We start from the raw sequence: 20,054 nt of genomic DNA, 5'->3' as shown, positions 1-20,054 counted from the left end.
AAATTTTCCGAAAAAATTTGTCATACGTTCGGAACGGAAATTATATCGCATCGATTTCTGCTTACACGCTATATCTATGTTACATCGATTTATATCATTGCAAAAAACAGCAGTTAGGGCTTTCGCTTCGCACCTCCTCTTTGGTATAGAAATAGAAACATATGCATAAACATACACATAGATTCTCTTTTACGAGCAAGTATGCGCGCGCGAGCACGCGCACATACATCTCTCGCAGAGAGAGAGATACATGTTGCGCGTCATAAGATTGGACTTCCACGAAGCTGCGTTTCCTAATTAATTAAAGTAATTAAGGCCCGGCCGAGTTATTGCTCGGGCGTCCGTACGATGGCGCATCACGGTCATATTATATAAACCTCGTAACGAAGGTGAAACAGTCTTCGAGTGTACGTATACTTGTGTTTGTTGGTGAACTACTCTCGAAAGAGATGAAAAGAGGGGCGAGGAGAAGAGCGTTCTTGCGTAAGTATTCTTTTTTTATTACTTTTTTCGTTTTTCTCAGTTTTTTATCTTTGTCTGCTCGTTATCAAAGAAAAATGATGATACTTATGTCAAGTCATTAAAATTATTATCTATAAAATGGACATATAAAAGTATTTAGCTCATATTTAAAAAGATATTTTCTCTCATGTCATTTATGTATCGTTCATATATTCCGATATGCACGAGAGTACTTGGCAATTCGTTCATGCTAAACAAAATTTTAAAACGTATGAACATTATTTACACGCCGTTAGGCACGCTAATACACGCCGCATAGCTCAATGATAGCCCTCTAAACATTCATGAAAATTCTTCATTCACGTGCGTATTTTTTAATCTCCACTTCAACGAAAAGCAGCAAACAGGGGGAGGACGTTGGTAACATTGCCAAGCTATCCACGCTCGTTTCTACTCTTACTCCCTCTCTCTCTCCATCTCTCTCTATTTCTCTTTCTCTCTTTCCATTTTTTTTTTAAATATTTCTACATTATTATATCCGCTTTTCATTTGTTTTGCCGGAGCAGACCCGCTTAGGCAGATACACGTTCACTCGAGTCGAGTGGGTTTAACAGTTCGGATGGGGAAACAGAGCACAATGTATATAGATATATGAGTAGACGGAATAGCGGAGGGGATAGGGTGAGAGTGTGTAGGGTGGGAGGAATGGGAAGGAAAGAAGTTACGAGATACACGTACGCGCTCGCACATATATACACAAATGCATACCATATACACACGCTCTTATATATATATATATACATATATATATATATATATATATATATATATATATATATATACCGGTGGTACGTTCAATATTTGAGAGGATTTAAATTCGGACGTTGGACGTCCGGACGAATTTCAGTTGGACCGTTTAAAGGTACGCTCGCCGACAGAATCTCTTGAATGATTAAAATCCTGCCTTCTCTAAAGAAGCACGCGAGGAAAGAGACGGCCTTATACAAGTCGTACTGAGACTTTCGAGAATTGTCTACGCGCGAGCCGAGCTTAACCTCGAACGAAAAATATCAGCTCGGACGTTTTCTTTCCAAAGCCGAAAAAAGGATGTGTCTTTTCGTTTACGGTTTAGTGCGACAACACTTACGATTGGTCTTCGAGAAGAACTATTGACTAACGATTGCAACATTCTGTACTATAAATAGTATAAGTTACAAAACCACCATATTGTTTGTACGAAAACATCATATTATTCCTTAATCGTATAACCAAATTGTCGAATCATAGAATCCAAAAGAATCTAAATTGAAGTTGAGTGATGCGTATAAATATAGGCTTGTTAAGAAATTCGAAGGAAAACACGAAATCACCCAGGTTCGTACAAGACTTAGTCCCATCTCTTAGTGAATGAGGACCATTATCGGGGGAGAGACCCTAGCCAACAATGGTCCCCTTTGAGTAATTCGACTCTGTCGACAAATTACAAAACTACACGCTGGCGACGGCGCGTTCGTGGCGAAAACAATAAACGCTTAAAAGCAAAACTCTTGGGTTAACTTTCTTTCTCTCTCTTTCTCTCTTTCTCTTTTTGTCTCCTTTTCTCGTTTCTGGTTCTTCATTCTCTTCGTAAGTTCTCGCCTGGCTACATAAGAACTCTGACAGACGTAATACAATAACAGAATAGCGAAAGAGTTTTCGTAGAAATTGATCCGCAAATATTGGCAAATAAGATTTTACGAAGAATCGTGATACGATCGATTGTTTCCTTTTTACCTAGAGAAAACGATTTCTTCTTCCCATCATCCAATTTACCTTTCCTCCGAAGAACTTACATATTTACGTACAATAATTTCAGAATAATACGCGATGGAATCTTTCGTTTTATCCATCAAATCGCAGAATGTCTCTATGTACATATATATATATATATATATATATATATATATATATATATATATATCAAAAGTCCCTATTTGGTCGAATTTACACCAAGAATTTATGTCGGTATACGTGCAAATAATTTCATAGGCGCTCTATATACAGCTCAGAGAAATTTGATTTCGAAAGAAAACAGAGCAGACATATTGTATTAAACAGGATCGCAATGATATCAGTATCGATTCCGCGAAATCAGATAGATGGATAAAGATACTCTTGCGACTCGTTTGTAATTCGAACTCGAATAAACGAATTTCCATCCTGTCGATCAGCCTGGTGCAAACGTTGGATATAAATATTCACATTCGAAGAACTCGTTATTTTTGTCATTTTTTAAAGGCTAATACGATTAAACACCACACCGTTTTATTCGCAATAATAATGAGATTTACATTACGGTATTACAGTTGATAACATGGTAATAAATAAAAATAAAACGTAAAGATTCATTTTCATTTTCAACTATCTTAAATGGATAATGTTGCGATTTAAATAAATTCGCAAGTACACGAGCTGTAAAAATAAGTATAAGTAGCAACCAATAAGTTTCCGCTAATTTCGGAGAGAGAAAAAGAGAAAGAAGCAGAAAAGAGAAAAAGAGAGAGATAAAAAGCAAAAATAACAAACGAGCGACGCGTGTAAAATCGGTAAACCAATGCGCATCGTTGAAGGTGGCGCCACCACCCGTTCCATTACCGTTTCCGACGTGTCCACATTTTTTTTCTCATTCCTTTTCGAAAAACCAGCCGCGCACACCTAACTATACAAAACCATCTCTCACCCGGCCACACCTCCTCTCCTCGAAATCCGCGGCACGCCGGACAAATATAAATAACGGAATGATAATGAATCAAATCGCACGTGAAAAACCAATAAGTTATTGGCAGGCTGGCGCGAATGATTGGACGGAACACAGTGGTATGGCGACGCACGACTCTCTTTCTCTCTTTCTCTCTTTCTCTTTTTCTCTTGATTCACCAAACGCGTTTGATGCTGCTATTCCGTATAACTGTCTCTCTCTTTCTCTCTTTCTCGCGGACGAGTACGATCGGACAACACACACAGTGCATATTTTTCAATTAATTTAAATTACAAAACATCACGGTAACGGTCCTGCACAAGCCCACACTCATCTACACTCGGGCCAATATCTGTAGCCGCGCATAAACGCTATATACGCTCCAGGACACGCAGTGCACGTTCATCGGGAACGTGGAGTGGGCCTTGAAAAAGGTAGGGGTTGTACGTAATCATTTTTATTTTCGTGCGTGTCACTGACATTTTTTTCCATGGCGTTATCCACCTTCCCTATCCCTCTCTCTCTCTGTCTCTCTCATCCTGATTTTCTATCTCTTTCTTTTACATTTCCCCTCCCTCTCTCTTCCTCTCTCTCTCACTTTCTACCTCCCTTTCTCCTTGGTATTTGTGATTTTTTGCAGCCAAAATTACGCAACGATCGTAAATTCGTGACCCCACGCCAGATATCTTCTAGCGTTAACGCCCTCAGCGTACAATTTCGATTTCGATCGTGATCGGCGTTTTAGTTCGCGGTTTTCTGTTCTAGTATGGGGAAAGGGAGATAGGAAATAATTGAGTGAAAGCAAAGAAGATTTACATAGCAGAAACTTAGGTAATTTATCCTATTGGATTTTTCGATGATCATGATATTACAGCTATTAATTTTTTGGACTTTACAATAACAGATAATTCCGACTGGTGCATTTAAGAAATCGAAAATGATCAATACATGTATGACTTTTTCAAATCCTAAAAAGACTTCCTTCGAATTATGTCGATCAAATCTTGTTTTCATTGGTTTGAAATCAGTTACAATATTTTTTCTCCGTCGATCGTGATTCCTTTGTAATTTATTCGCATTACGAGTAAATTACGTAGTTACGTTGGTGTGGTACCGATCAACCAATTAAACTCTTCCGTTACCACATGGTGCTCTCGATAAATCACGCGGTTCTCACAGTACAGTCGTTGCAAGCGAAAGGATTACTCGGCTTCATACACGTGTGATTGTGTGTCTGTACGCAAGTACACGTACATATATGTACTTATACATATATTTCCTCCAAAGTAATTGCCTTGGCTTACGTACGCTTTGTTAAAATATATCACATAATGTTTGAGTCAATCTGTACTACGTTATTCAAGTATCCGAGTAATCCGTCTTCAGTCCTCCAATTTTTAACAAATTGATTGTATTTCAATATCATTAAATTTTTATAATTGTATTCTCCAAGAAAAATATAATTTCATAAATCATCAGAATATATACATTTGGGAATTAATAATAAAACCCGAGTTGGCAGGTATGAGAAGAAAGGTAATAACATTACTAATATTGTGGTCGACTAAGGGCTCGTTAAATCCTGAGAAACTTACTTTGAAGCATTTTCGGAAACTCCAGAGTACTTATGAGACCAGAGGATAACCGAGAGTGGGGGGTAGGGTGCTCGCTCGTGGGAATACGATTACGATCGTTATAGTCGTATATTAGCATAGACGAAAAACAGACTCGTAAAACGGCGCGCCAACACTACTACCACTTCTGTTTCCATGGAAATCGTACGTTGCGTGCTTCTGACACTTCCGGTCGAATCGTTTTCGGCGAAAAAAAAAATAGGGAAACGATATTTACTTTATAGGTGCCACAAACAACGGAATCATACGTTTCGTTTATTTTCGAATTTGTATGTAGTAAAATTGCAGCTAAATGCTTATTTTGGAACAAGAGAACTGCATTGAATTATAATTCCTGACTTTTCAAAGAGAGCGATCAGAAAATTTTTATCATTAGCCAAAATTAAAATATAGTATACAAATTTTGATCTCTAATTTGATATCTTTTTCGAATATATTTCAACGTCGATCATACGATCAAACTCATTACAATTGCGAGTTAAATTTAATAGTTCAAGAAATTTCTTTTCCACTAAACAATACATAAAACTCAAACGATCACTCATGAAAAGTTCCATAGCAATTTCGACCGCACTCTTAACAAGCGTAGAAACAAGCTTAGCTATCGTTCACCCTCGCAATTATTCGCCGAAGTATCCTGTATTAACGAGCGAAGGTCTTCACGACTTATTAACGAGGGAGAAAGGGTAAAGAGAGGGTCGCGACGAGAGAATAATAAGTAAGGAATTTATTCAAAGCATGGAGTGAAGCGGTCAATGTCGAAGGAAAGCCGCATGAGATACAATTAAAAATTTATAAACTTTATATCTTTACCATCATTTATCATAATATGTAATTCAACATATTACATGTATTGGATGACTTGTAAGTATGTGAAGATTGATTGGATCATGACTGATTTTACTCAATCAAACTTTAGTCACGGATAAACAATAATAAATTAAGTGTTAAACAAGAATTCAAGCAGATGACCATTCTTCGACCCTCTACGACCACAAAATGCAGAGGGGGTGGTAGTCTCCTAAATAAATCGACGATCGACCTTTAACCCGCTGTCGCCTTCCGATAATTTAGCTGTATCTCCCAACTCGGAGGGATTTCGGCTCCCCTCGTAGGTGTATGATGCCTTAGTTGGTAGTAGTGTTGGTATTGGTGGTGGTCGTAGTGGAAAGTGGGTGGGGTGAACGGAAGTCAAAAAATCGTCCCCACAAATCACAGCACACAATAGACCCGATTGTGTACGCTACTGCTGCGTTCTCGTCGTTGTAACCACCCCTCCCTTTCCTCCTAACTAACTACCCTCTCGTACACCCGTCCATCTCCACCGTTCCCCTCACTCTCATCCTTTTTATCTCTGGTTCTGTCGGTAAGGCAACAAAAATTAACACAGCTACTGTGCGCAATTTCACGTATGCAATACTAATGTACAAAAATTTAAGAAACTAATAACTTAAGAATGGACGCAGCAGTCGTCATTTTTTTAATAATTACTAACGCAATACGGATGTATATGAAATGACTTGAAAAAATATAAATACAATAAATATGAATAATATGAAATGAAATATCTATTACAACTATACCGTTTGTTTTCACTATCAGTACTATTCCTGCTACTACCATTACTGTCATTGTTATTATCGAATTACTAAACAGCATTCGCTTATATCTTTCTGATCACACTGGGCTATTTGCCCAAGGCAATAAACTTTACCTTCTATCTCTATCTATTTCTCTCTGTCTCGTTCATTCTACAAGCAGAGCATTGGATGCTGGGAGGAAAGAGGTAGGCGAGTAAGGGTTGGCGAGGAGGGTGGTGGCGTCAACGGGGTGTGACTCGCAAAAGGAGGAAATCTATTGCCGGAAGTGAGTATATTCAAGCGGCAGTCTGCGGTGCGTGTATGGAAATTCGAGACCGCCCTACCACGAAAGGGTCCTTCCCGAAACCCAAGGGAAGCCGCACGCGACGACGATTTGCTCGAAGAAGAAAAAAAACGGAAAGACTGCAGAAGAAAAAGAAAAAGGAGATAGGTAGGTTTGGAATGGAAAGAGAAAACGAGCGCTGCTGTGCTCGGCGATTTGTAGCGGAACGCCGTTGTGTTCCATCCCTGATTGTGCTTTTGCCAACGATTGATTTGTAGCGGATAAACGGAATTAGAAATTGAGACACGATCATCCTGCCTTTATTTTTTTGCTTGCTACCTTTTTCTATTTGGGGTAGTTTCTTAAATCGGGGTTGAGAAAATGTTCATTGTGATTAATTATTTGCATACATTTCGTTGTTATAGATTTTCGGCTGTCGTCGAAAATAAGAAATATAAAAAGGTCGACGTTGGAACAAACAAAAAGATACAATTTTCAGAAAGCAAAAACGTCGAAGCGAATGATACGTGGTACTGCGTGCGAAAAAACACGTCGGTCAAGTCCCACGGCTCCTTGGATCGGAGTCTAATAATCGCGAGAGATACAGTGCTCATGCGAGGTAATTCCAATCAGAAATTAAGTCGAGGCCTATCGGAGATCGCAAGATGGATCGTGTCTCTCCCCCTCTCTCTCTTTTCTTCAACAAAGAACAAGAAGAAGCGTTGCGGAGGTGAAGGAGGTAGACGATATGAAAGGAGGAGAGGGAGAAAGGATGGGGAAGGAGTATGGTGGCAGGATGCTGTGCTCTTGTCTGATTCATATAATGAAATGTCTGCGAGTTGATGAGCTCGGAGGCCCGGTAAGTATAGCGTTGAGTCCTGGCCCGTGACCCTCGTCCTGTAAGAAGAAAAAGAGCCGAGGGCAAGAAAGGAATACGAAGGGGATGGAGAGAGAAAGATAAAGAAAGGAAGAGAAAGAGAGGGAGAGAAAGAGAAAAGCAGAAGAGAAGAGAATCGAATACATCACGTCGCGTACGAGATTCATCTCATAGTTCTCACCTAACAATAAGTACTTAGTATTTCACGAATGTCTCGTTAATGCGATACTTGTCCGTTCTTCGCATGATATTACAGACATTTATAAATATTCTCCATAGATGAAATTATGCTATATTGTTTCAACATAATAATCATAAAATTGATAAAATTGTAGTGGTTCATGTCTTTATGCTATTTACTATAAATATTGCTTTATAAATCAGTAAAAACAATCTTTTCTATATTTTAGGTAAAGTTGCAAAAAACAAAAAAGAAAACAAAAACGGTTTGCTTCGATACTTTTCCTAACCATTGTACAACAACGGAAAATGGGAACGGAGAAAAAGGAAGAGCTCGATATTGGAAAGCCTTTAGACATCAGCGTGCACCAAAAGCAGTGCTTCTTTAAAAATTGAAATCGAAGATGCGCACACGAGATACGCTATCAAAAAGGACTTAAAAGGAGAAACAAATCGATGTAGACGATCGATTAACGGCTTTGGCACAAGCATTATGTGTTTGTGGTGTGTGTATGTTGTGTTTCTATGCGTCTGTGTGTGTAAGAGAGAGAGAGAGAGAGAAGATGGAACGAGTATGCGCGAACCTGTGGAGCTCGTACGCATCTAGGTTAATGTACATACGCGTGATTGCACGTTGTGCACCACGTCGTAGGTAGGTGCACGTGTAATCAGTGCTAATGCGTCCCTAATGGTGACTAAATACCAAATCATAGTTTGATGTGCTCCCATCAACGATGGTCCATCAGCGGAGTGTTATGCGCCGACAAACAAAATCAAACCGATCGTCGTCGTGTCCGCTTGCCTAATAACAAAAATTATATATCATTTTGCCCCTCATGCAATTACCCCACCACCGACCGCGATAATTATCGCATATAATAATTAAGAGCGAAACGCCTTTGCAAGCTGCGCACTATCAACGAAAGGCTTCCCATCTCTTTCTCTCTCTCCTTCTCCCCCTTCCCAGCCTAATAACGTTTTAACAAGCAACGCGCGAACTTAGAAAGAGGTTCTTCGTTTGAGAGAACAAGCTTGTCAAAGTAGTCCAGAAATAACGATTGGCAAATCAATTAGTTTAGGTAGAAATTAGTGATGCGAAGAGACCGGCGAGAGAGAGAGAGAGAGAGAGAGGAGAGGAGAGGAGGAGATGCTGTTTACATCAAGGGTTTGATATTTACGTCGGGAATACTCTTTGATATAAGTATCGGTTGAAGAAGAAATTAATGTATGTAATTTGAATAATTCTAACTATCATTTAAAGAAAACAAAAAATCACTAATATATCAGTCAAGAGTAATACAGAAAATATATAGAAATATATGAGAGTAATAGCATATAAAGGAATATTGGTATGTAATTGTGTGTTAAAGTGCTAATATCAAATCAAACGAACATGATCACATAGCTATTTCTCTGACAGATAATCGATAACTCAATCGAGATAACGAACGATTTGCAGCTAGTAATAGGGTGTAGACAACATTGAACGTCTATAGAGTTATTTTGGCAAATGTTATAACTAATAATCACATTATTATGCTGATGAGAAATTGTAAATTTCATTGATATAAATAAGAAAAAATTCTTATATATGTATGCGTATATATATATATATATGTGTATATTATATATATATATATATATATGTATATATATATATACATATATATAGATATTTCTTATGTAGAAGGTAACTTCTGTTACATAGGAAGGGGTATTATTAGACTCATAGCTTACGGAATCTACCCACGCACGCGCGTCCCATACTATTTACATTCAGTCGTGCGTATCTACGCGTTAGGACGTGTACACGAAGACATGCTCTCTCGCCTCAAAACGAGAATGTATGAGCCCACGATATTAAGCCATAACCGTGATATTCATCGAATAAGTTTGTGGATGCTCACCAAACTTAATGTTCTTTACATTCTCCTACTTTACTATCAAAAGATACGATCGGCAGATGTTGTTTACATATTCCGCAGCAATGATCTTAATACATCAAGTTCTAATGCACCATCAATGAATTAAAAGTTGATGACACAAAAAAATTACACAATAAATAATTACATTGTTATTTGATTTTTTTTTTGCTATGTAGATGTTTTATGAAAAGATAGATATTAATAAAAAAAAAAGTAGAAAAGAAAAGAAATCAAATTAAAAAAATTTAAATCAACGTTTCATCTTTACAATCATTCATGTATTAAAATATAGATGGACAAATTTATATATTTTTTAATTGTTACTACTTTTGTCGTGTTAAAATGGATATATAACTTTTAAAAATATATAGCTACTATATATCTGCAATCGCATTAATTTAAAATCAAAGTTAATTATTATTTTTTTCTACAGATAACGAATAGCAAAAGCATATCGAAGGCCACGGTAGATTCTTGGACGATGTTATTAAACGTAAGGCCGATGGGTCGTCGTCCCGGGAGACGTATCGTTCCAATACCGCGTTAACGAGTTCTAATGGGAGTTGGGAACGATAATCGTCGCCTCGGAGCGAGTCAAAGTTTTCTTTCTAATTAAGAAACAAATAACCGGAGTTCACGCTTGGCCCGCTTTCGGGACAGCTTCGTTAATAAACGCGGCCCGGTTATTAAACCAGAAAATTAACGTCTGCCTCGTACGAAGAGAAATAGAAAGGAGAGAAAAGGAGCGAGAGGAAAGTGAGCTCGCGAAGATGGCGGATCGGTGATGGTGGAGGTGATCGCAGTAAAGAAAGAGGGGGAAAGTTCGCAGGAAGAGAGACGTCGTCGTCGTTGTCGACCGATTCGTCTATTCATAAGAGATTTTTATTCTTCGAGGTAGATAATCTTTTGAACGCTGTCGACGACGATGATGGCGATCTTAGAAAAAGAAAAAAAATTTCATACGATCGCACTCATCAGACCATTCGATTTTCTCTCTTATTACTTCCTCCTCAAACAAATACGAAAAAACCGACAATGGAAGGCAAAATTAAAACACTCGATCTCACACATACGAAAGCTGTCTGTTATTGCATCTGAGGAAAAAGTACTTTTTAAATATAATGAAGTATGATGAATGAGAAACGTCAACTTTTAGATGGAGATAATTAAAAGTAAATAATAATTTTCAGTAGAAATTCTTAATTTAGTAGCGCGCGCGAGCGAGGGGACAGTAATTTCTTTAAGGATATTTCCAATTGTGTGACGGCGTTAAGCGTTAGCAAAGTAAAAGAGACGTTCCTGCGCCGTAGTCGTTTACGACCACGGAGTTGGTTAGGTTAGGATAAGGCACGTTCTCTGTAATTACGTTGGATGTGATAATTATGAGGATACCGGGCACTTGTCACAGTGTAACGAGCTTTCTTTTAACCGTGCACTATCCTGCAACCTCGTCCTTCTTCTTTTGCATCCAGAAACGTAAGCAGTTTGCTTAACAAACCAGCAAACTGATACGCTTTATCCAACGTCTCCTCACAAATTAATCTCACCGCATTTTCTTGTAACATAATTATAATATAAGGTTAATGAAACAGTGTCCATTGTTTTTGTACGTGTATTCTTAGTTCATAGAATATTTTTATACGGGGACTTTGTAGTAAAAATAAATTTTTTTCAGATCCCCGGTTTACGAGGATTGTATAACAAAGGGTGGAACTTCTAGTATTTTTCTTTAAACAATACAATAATATATATATCATTAAATCTATTTATTTTTAATTAAAAATTTCTACTAAAATATTATCTACTCATAGGGAATCAAAAAGATAGCATGGCCTTGTATCGAAATCTCTCACGATCTAAATCTACTTTAACATCGAAGTATACAACTATTGAAAATCAATTATTTTCAAAATAAACGTGCATTAAACACTAAAAATCTTCAAAATAACTAACAATAGGGAACAGTGAAAGGATCCGATCTTAAGTTCTGAGAAAAGAGAAAATAACGAAGTAGTGAAAATGAAGAGAAACAAAGAAAACAGAAAAAAAGTAAACAGCAAAGGAAAGAGTGTCGTTCGTGGCATCCTTCTTCCTGGAAGCGTCTCACGAGCCGCTCGCAAATAAACCGATCGTAAACCGTACTCGATTCGAGTTTGTCGGTACATAACGCGAGTACTTCCCGTGCCGTATGCATGCGACCGCGTCGCTGCGCATAGTTTGTGAGTGCGAATAAGAGCAAAGAAGAAGGATGAGAGAGAGAGAGAGAGAGAGAGAGAGGGAGAGAGAGAGAGAGAGAGAGGAAGCCATAGAAAAAAGTGAGAAAAGCGTGCTGGGGTCGTCTTTTTACGAGCAGTGTGGCGAATGTGATCACGTACAGCACGTATATATATATATATATATATATATATATATATATATATATACACATACATGTAATATGAGCCAATAACTAATCCAAGATAATTTGTTGTATACTTATTTAAAGAAAAATATTTCTAAATCATATATGAGAATTTTATTATATGCTCATTAATCAAGAACGGTGTACATCAGCAAATAGTTTCTTTTATAACATAAAAAGAATGTGTGTAATTCTTTGTTAATGCGTTCACACGAAGTAGTTTACCTAGCTGAGAATGCATATACCTACATATATTTGGGATAGCGTTAATAGATTTATCTCTACTACTGCGACATATTATTTCTCCGAGTAGTGATGGAGATCGTGGTCTGTAAGCACCACCGCGGACGACTTTAATATCCCTATGTGCACTTTTTTTTATTAGCGTTACGGCGCTATGAATAAAAGCCACCGGAAGAGCCAGCGAAGGGTGGGAAGGCGTTTCTTTCTCCGACACCATAGTTCTCGGATAGACGTTCCACGACGAACGATGAAAGAGAGAGAAAGATAGAGAGTGAGGGAAGAAGAGAAGGGAGGAAGCTTTTACGACTACTCTTGGAAGAGTATGGGTCCTGCGGTTACTTCTTTTTCATAGGAGGTAAGGACAATCGAGGTGTGAGATACAAAGATAGCGTCTCTGTCCGTTATTCTAAAGTAGGTATGAAGCATAAATTAAGGTTTAAATTTCATTTTTTCGTAAAATGCTTAATTTAACGTTATTCTGGAGACAACAGCTTAGCAACATTCAACTTCATTAGTTTTTCTCGCGAATGATGAATAACCTGACAATGTATCGACGACTCTGCGAAACATATAATTCTGGAACTTCACCTAACACCCGAGAAACCATTAATTTTCTTCTTCAGGAAAAATAATCGATTAAGAAAAATCCACGGTAGGAGAGCCGACCAATCCTATCGGCGAACCCTCCAAAATTCGTTGATCCTACATAAAGGTAGTTACTTTGCACGGCACATTTCCTTCGCTTTTCATACCTTCCTTCGCGACCATAAAATATCGCTTAGCGTTTCATAGTTCTCTCGAACATCGATAACCAACGAGCGATCAAAAAATTTTACATCTAGCTTGAATGGAAAAAACAACTCCGAGGAATGAGAACCTTCGTCAGAGTTTTGCCCGCGTTTTTCCATTCTTCTCATGTAATTAACAATGTAATTAATATGCATACAAATGCTATACCATTAACATTCATTTACGTTTTAGTTGTGAAAAAGAAGTTGGACGAAGAACACACACAGCGAATTTCATATTTATGATTTCTACTTCAACATCATCTCATTGTTTCATTTTCGACATTACAAACAACTCAGTTTTAATATTTCTTTTTTCTATCCCTTAATGCGAGTCGTCCGATTGAAAAAAGTTACTTCGGAGTTAAAATTTCAGTGGGGTATCGAATAACTTACTTAAAAAATCTACATTACAAATTATCTTGAAATTATCAATTCATAAATTGAAAGATTCGAGATTTACGTCGATTTGCCATGTAAAAAAACAAAACTAGCATATTTTCTGTGACGAACCGCGGTATTTCGCGTGAACACCGTTGGCTTGTTCGTCCGGTTTTCGCTCGATTTTCGTACTTACGAGAACGTTTAAGGGGTACCTCCTTTGCGATCACATATAAACCGTACGTCGGATGTAGCGCGTAGCATCGGAGCAAGAGCTCGTTTACTAATTATTAATAAACTAATTGCGGCTTCCGTTCGGGGCACGCCTTTCTCGCGTAAATCAAGACGTGCCGTCGCGATGAACACCGGGCTCCCTTTAAGCTCCAGTCTCTCTCTTACACTCTCTCTCTCTCTCTCTCTCTCTCTCTCTCTCTCTCTCTGTCTCTCTTTCGCATGAACTGCTCTTTACACGCCATGTGTGAAATATTTATACGCGTGCCTCCGCAGACCGGATTTCGTTGCTAAAACGATGAGATAATAAAATGATTTGTAAAGATACACTCATGATTAAAGTAATCGATAGAAAAAAAGAACAAATATTACATATAAATATATATGTTTTCATAGGTTGAGAGTAGTTTCATAAAAAGAAATATAAAGAATATCATTTTAATGATAGCACGAACTAGATTGTTTTAATTTGCCGTGTATCACAGGTTCTTGATAGATCGTAAAGTCAATAATTTTCTATAGTCGTTCTCTCCTCTATAACTCAGGAACATAAACGGGCGATCATAATAAGCCACGTTGAGTCGATGATTTATCGTTCGACCAATACGTATATCTACTTCTAACGTTATAAACGGCAGTGCAATTACAGTTATATCGAACTCAAGACTGGTTTCCACTCCTTAAACATTGCTCGCATTGAAACATCATTTATTTTATTAATTATATCCAAAAGCAACAAATAGAACTAATATACGGATTTGAACTAGAATACATGCTGATTTTTCCGTAGGATTGCTTTTTACATATGAAAAGAGAAATCAGATACTCCAATTTCAAAAGAACAAGAACGCGTATAGCATTTTTACCGCTGGGATTCTCAAAAGATAACGAAGAAAGGGGATCATAGACCAGTAGTATGGTAAAAGAGTACAGGAGGTATCCATGGCGAAAAACACAGACCTGACATCACGTACCACGTGATATTAGTTCATATATCGCGAGTAAACATGCAGCGACGCATAGAGAGTGTAAAAGTGTAGCTGTGGTCTCGTACGGCTTAGGAAGAAGCGAGTGAAAGAGAGACAGAGATAGAGAGAGAGAGAGTTAGAAAGAGGGAGAAAACAGAGAAAGAGAGAGAGAAAAAGATAGTTAGAGAGGGAGCAAAACAGAGAGAGGGAGAGAGAGAGAGAGAGAGAGAGAGAGAGAGAGAGAGAGTGAGAAGGGAGGAAGGGCACGTATTTGATGTAAACTATAAAAGCAACCCCTTCTTCGTGCCACTTGCTACCCCTGGTCCCACCTTGTCTCTCTCTCTCTCTCTCTCTTCCTCTCTTTCTTTCTCTTTCTATTCTTTGGTAACCTGCTCGCTCGCGTAGCATATTGAATCTTATGAATCCACAGGCCGTGCGGTTGGGGCCACCTTTGCAAAGAAAAATTTAATTTCCCACGATTTCAGGCTTTACGCTGTTATGGGCAGCTATGATTGCTATGATCAAGCTACGATCCATCTGCTCGTCGAACAGAAGGGATAAATGACGTGATATATAATTAGAAATATATGTATTTTGCTTTATATCGATTTCGTCGTTGCTAAGTTTCTATCGAAGAAATTTTTCATTTGTTATAATTTTCTTTCAAATCAATTTCACAAGCAAATTTTGTATTGATACAGATTATACTTCTCGTACGTAGTACTACAAATAATCATTAGTAAATATTCGGGGATTATGTTTTACAATGTTTTAATAATATCATGCTCATGCATAATGAACATATATAACAAGCAGCAAAAATAGTTAATTGCTTAAACCTTTTTACCTCCACGATACGAAATGAGAATAACGCTGTAGCTACGTATTCGAGCCAACGAATCAAAACAACGGCTATGTTTCGAAAGAGCGAGAAAGGAAGAAAAGAAGAAAAGTAGAAAACGAAAACTACGTAGTTAATCCTGCCTTTCAATCGTACCGGAAGACCGAAAACGCACGCACCGTACTTTTCCGTTCACTTTTTGAATTCCCGATCCTTCACCCTAGTCCTGTTCTTTTTTTTCTTCTCTCTTTTCGATTCCACGTAATGCGGAGGCTGTTTCATGCCGCCAGAAAAAGGCACCCTCTCTCTCTCTCTTTCTCTCTCTCGTTCTCTCTCTCTCTCTCTCTCTCAACCTGGCGCATTGGTTACAGCGGAAATAATGTCGGTGCACTTTGAAAGTCGGTGAGAGAGCGGAGAAGAGAAGCTTCGGAGGATAACAGGAAAGTGGTGAGACGCAAGGGTGGTTTCGAAGGGTGGTGCTCGGAGAAGGAGAAGGGTTGGAAAACGAAGAGAGAAATCGACAGGAAGAACAGAGAAAGAGAAAGGATGCTGGAGGAAGGGATTCGAGGTTGAGGGTGGAAAGATGGCTGGGGGTTGGAGGGAGGTAGAAACGGGGGCGAGAATATTGGTTGACTTGTAATACCGAGAGTGGAGGAGGCAGGGACCCGGCGAATATTAAATATATTATTACATTCATTCTCATTTCCCTTTTAGCTACGGCATACTTGCTTGTTCCCTTCATTCTAGCGATAACTTCGAGCTGGCTTTGAACGCAAACAAGTAAGTGGTTATAAATACATGTAGATATTCATTTCATATTTCCTAAATATGTAAATTCTATAAATAGTTAAACAAGCAAGCGCAATAAGGTTCATCGATATTCTTTGTACATAAAACAACAGTGTATAAACAAAAACACTGCAGTATTTTGTTTGGAATATTAAAAAGAAGATATATGAACGAATTAAAAAATAGTTCAACAAATTTATCGTCATCTGTGTATATATATGTGTGTGTGTGTGTGTGTCATTCGAAAATTTCTCATTACTCTCTGTCTCTTTCTTTTTCTCTTCTAATGGTTCCTCATTATAGATAGGAACCACGGCTAAGAGAGATGGAGTGAGAGAGAGAGAGAGAGAGAGAGGGAGGGAGAGTAATAGAGAGAGAGAGAGAGAGAGAGAGGTATAAAGCATCGTGGAATGTGTGTACGATGCAAACACATAATCGAGGATATTAAACGTAATTAGCTACTCCTGTAAGCATGCGCTATAGATACATCGAACAGGAATATGTATCGATATATCGATCGATGGTTACGCGTTCATAGACGACGAGCTGGACTGAATGTGTATCGAAGGCCTTTCCAATAGCGTACCAACTCTCTATCGTTTCACCCCAACCCTCTCAGCTCACCCCACTCTTTTATCTTTACCCGTCTCCCAGAGTCTCTGATTTCTCTCGTGGGAAATACATCCTCTCGTTTCTAATTATTTTGCCTCTTCCACCAATGATCCATTTCTCCATAAGTCTCAAACGTCGCTCACCTTACACCTGAAATAAAATAAATACATTTACAAATGCTTTTCTTTTCTTTTGTTAAATATAATTTATTCTTTATTTAACGAATCGTATTAAACTTTCAAAATCATATAAGATTTCTGAGGATGAAAATGGAAGCTTAAACATAACGTTTTTTTTTAGAAACGACGTAATTATTTTCAATGACGTTTTAAAAAACGGTGTCATTCAGTTCTAAACGTTGAATAATAACAGACATTCAACTACCATACCAGGAATGGATACTTTCGGTTACAAGAGCATTGCCACTCGAGATATTCGGGCTACCATTTTGCATGTGTGTATGTGCTCTAAGTGCGAACGCGTAAGATGTATACTCCCACATCAACTGGACGGTGTTTTACAACGGAACGTAATACGACTTGTGAGAATCACAAAACACGTGGGCGTACAAAGATGTCTCTCTTTTGGTACCTTGTATGGACGTCAATGGCGTAACTTTAAAAGTCCGATCTCTTTTTCTTTCTTACTTGGTTTTTCTATTCTCCTATTGTGGAAATTAAAGGTTTAAGATGATTTGAAAACAAAATGATTATCTTTACAAATCGTTTGATGATTTTTGTAACTAATTCGATACCAACGAACTAATGCATTAAATAGATATTAAATATTTTACAAGAAATTATGAAATTTTTTTTTACAGTATCACAATTTTTTAAAGATTGAAAATAATATCGAACTTGCAGAACTTCGTCAGCTTACAAAGTTTCAAATCTTTTTGTCTTCTTTCTTAACGATACATTAATAACAATTTCATATAAGGTTTCAAGAAGAAAAGAAGTAAATTGATAGCTACGCTAGTGGAACTCGTACAATCTACGTATTTCTGCCCACGCGTTCTCATCGTCCGATCGATGGAAATCGATACGATCTCGTTAGGTATCTCACGAACCGTTCTCGAAAGCGATCTGGATGATCCAGAGACATCGATGACCTCTCCATCTCTCAATGTGTTGGATGCATTTTATACGTATATATGTACATATATTGTGTATATACGTACACACATACACATACATACATACATACATATATATATATATATATAGGCCGTATATTTGTATAATACTGTTTATTTGTATAATTTTTGTAAAACAAAAATTTCTAATTTTGACAATAATCATATTGTTTCTTTATCGATAATTATTTAATAGTAATAAATTTATTTATCTATCGCATCTAGATATATACCTACTCAATTTGACTGTTCCGTGAATGGAGTGTTTCCACTACGGTATCCACATGCCTTTTGTAAATAACTTTTTCGAAAATGGTCTAGAGAGAGATGGTCTACACTTTTTCACAGACCTATGAAAAGCGCGTTGCCATGTAACGTATATCAACGATTTTTGAAACATTGCAAATGGACGTAACAATGGTAAAAAACGAAAATGCATTTTTCGTAAGATTTATTTTTTCTGGTTTTATTCTATTAAATTTACAAATATTGTATATTTTTCATAGATGTCTTCTGTATATGCCTTTTATGAATCTAAAAAATCGATGATTTATCAGGAAAAATTAACGTCACAGAATTTTTACTATGGTCGCGAGACTCGTTCGAAATTTTGGTAAAATTATCAGAATTCGTTTGTGAACTCGAATTCGTTTTTAATTATCAATATAGTCAGAAGAAAAAAATCATAAATTCGTTCAACCAGTACTCATCCGTTTGCGGCAAAAAGTGAACTTGCCGAGATGTAATATCGGCGGTTAAGAGAAAAGCGTAGCCAAATCAGGGATGATTGCCACGGCAAATCACGCGCTACGCGCTTGACTAATGCGCGGCTGAGTCGGATAAATAATGCAGCGAGAGTGCGATTAGCTAATGCACACCCGCACCTCGTTTATATCCCCATCTGCACATCCCCCCCGTTTCTCTCTTCTTTATCCATTCTCTCTTCTTCTATCCTGAATCAACTCATCGAGCAAGCTTCCATCGTTCGCGATCATATTTTTCAAAGCGAACGTCAATGTCCCGCCGAGGATATTCGCACCAACGATTACGTTTTTCAAATAGATCCTTGCCTATCATTCTTTCCTTTCGTATCGTTTTTACGTTTCATCCGTCTGATTCTCTTAATAAGCGGTCAACGTCGTCGACGGACATTTTCATTTTGGTATATTCCACCAGTTTATTTGGGAATGTTCTGATCACGTCTGTTCGCGAATTCAATCTTCTTGGGGTTTCAAATTTGATTATTTCCTACTGGATACCTACATTGAATTTTTTTCTCCATCATGGCACGAGCGAATCTTTAATACTCCATAATCTCTTGTATAAAATTTAAAATACAAAAAATTATTTATTTTATTATCGAGCAATATCGAGCTTCATTGGGAGAGAAGATCGATTCGTCGTCGAGGAGATGTTGCAAAGTCAATTGAAATTCATAGGTTATCGCTCGAACTTTCGAATTTCCCCAGCAATTTCCCGTGCGTGCGAGCGGGAACGACTGAGGCGCGTGTACCGGAAGTACTGAATGTAGCATGTCGGAAATCGCGACGAGAATTACTCAAACTCGTGCGAGTTCGGGTGGACTTCGTGTTCCTTTTTTTTATCATTTCGTTGTCTTGAGAAATTTGAAGGAAAGTAAAAAGAGAAGAAAAAAAATGGAACGAGTAATGTTAATTGACTATCAGAAATGCGAAGAAAAATTCGAGGAAAAATTCAAGTTTCCCGCACTTTTCTTGCAATGCTAGGGAATTCGTGCAGTGACGTAGAAGAAGTACGAAAACGAGGTTGGCAGTTGAAGGGGAGAACGACCAAGAGGAGGAAGAGGAGATGACGGGGAGGGAACCTCGATGGTGGTAACGTGCGCTTGGTTTCGCACCAACGGATATCCCGGCGAAATCCGATAAACCGCAAAAGGCTATTTGTTAGAATGAAAAAATCACTTCCTACGCGTACGTCCACGTCCTGATAAACTCGACGGATCGTATCA

At 37.9% G+C, this 20,054-nt stretch overlaps 1 long non-coding RNA gene across 2 annotated transcripts; it reads left to right on the top strand.

The window, feature by feature from the left end:
- Positions 1-420: 420 nt before the first annotated feature.
- On the top strand, positions 421-11,633 carry LOC127067429 (uncharacterized). 2 transcript variants are annotated; one of them, XR_007782626.1, is made up of 3 exons: positions 421-483; positions 6,595-6,864; positions 7,122-7,909. It is a non-coding gene; the product is annotated as an uncharacterized LOC127067429 (long non-coding RNA). The 2 variants fall into 2 exon arrangements; XR_007782625.1 differs by lacking the exon at positions 421-483 and adding an exon at positions 7,984-11,633 and having other exon boundaries at positions 6,551-6,864; positions 7,122-7,315.
- Positions 11,634-20,054: the final 8,421 nt, after the last annotated feature.

This window comes from Vespula vulgaris, chromosome 11 (genome assembly GCF_905475345.1).
Source record: "Vespula vulgaris chromosome 11, iyVesVulg1.1, whole genome shotgun sequence".
Classification (NCBI taxonomy): Eukaryota; Metazoa; Arthropoda; class Insecta; order Hymenoptera; family Vespidae; genus Vespula; species Vespula vulgaris.
This window is presented reverse-complemented; position numbering and strand designations above follow the sequence as displayed.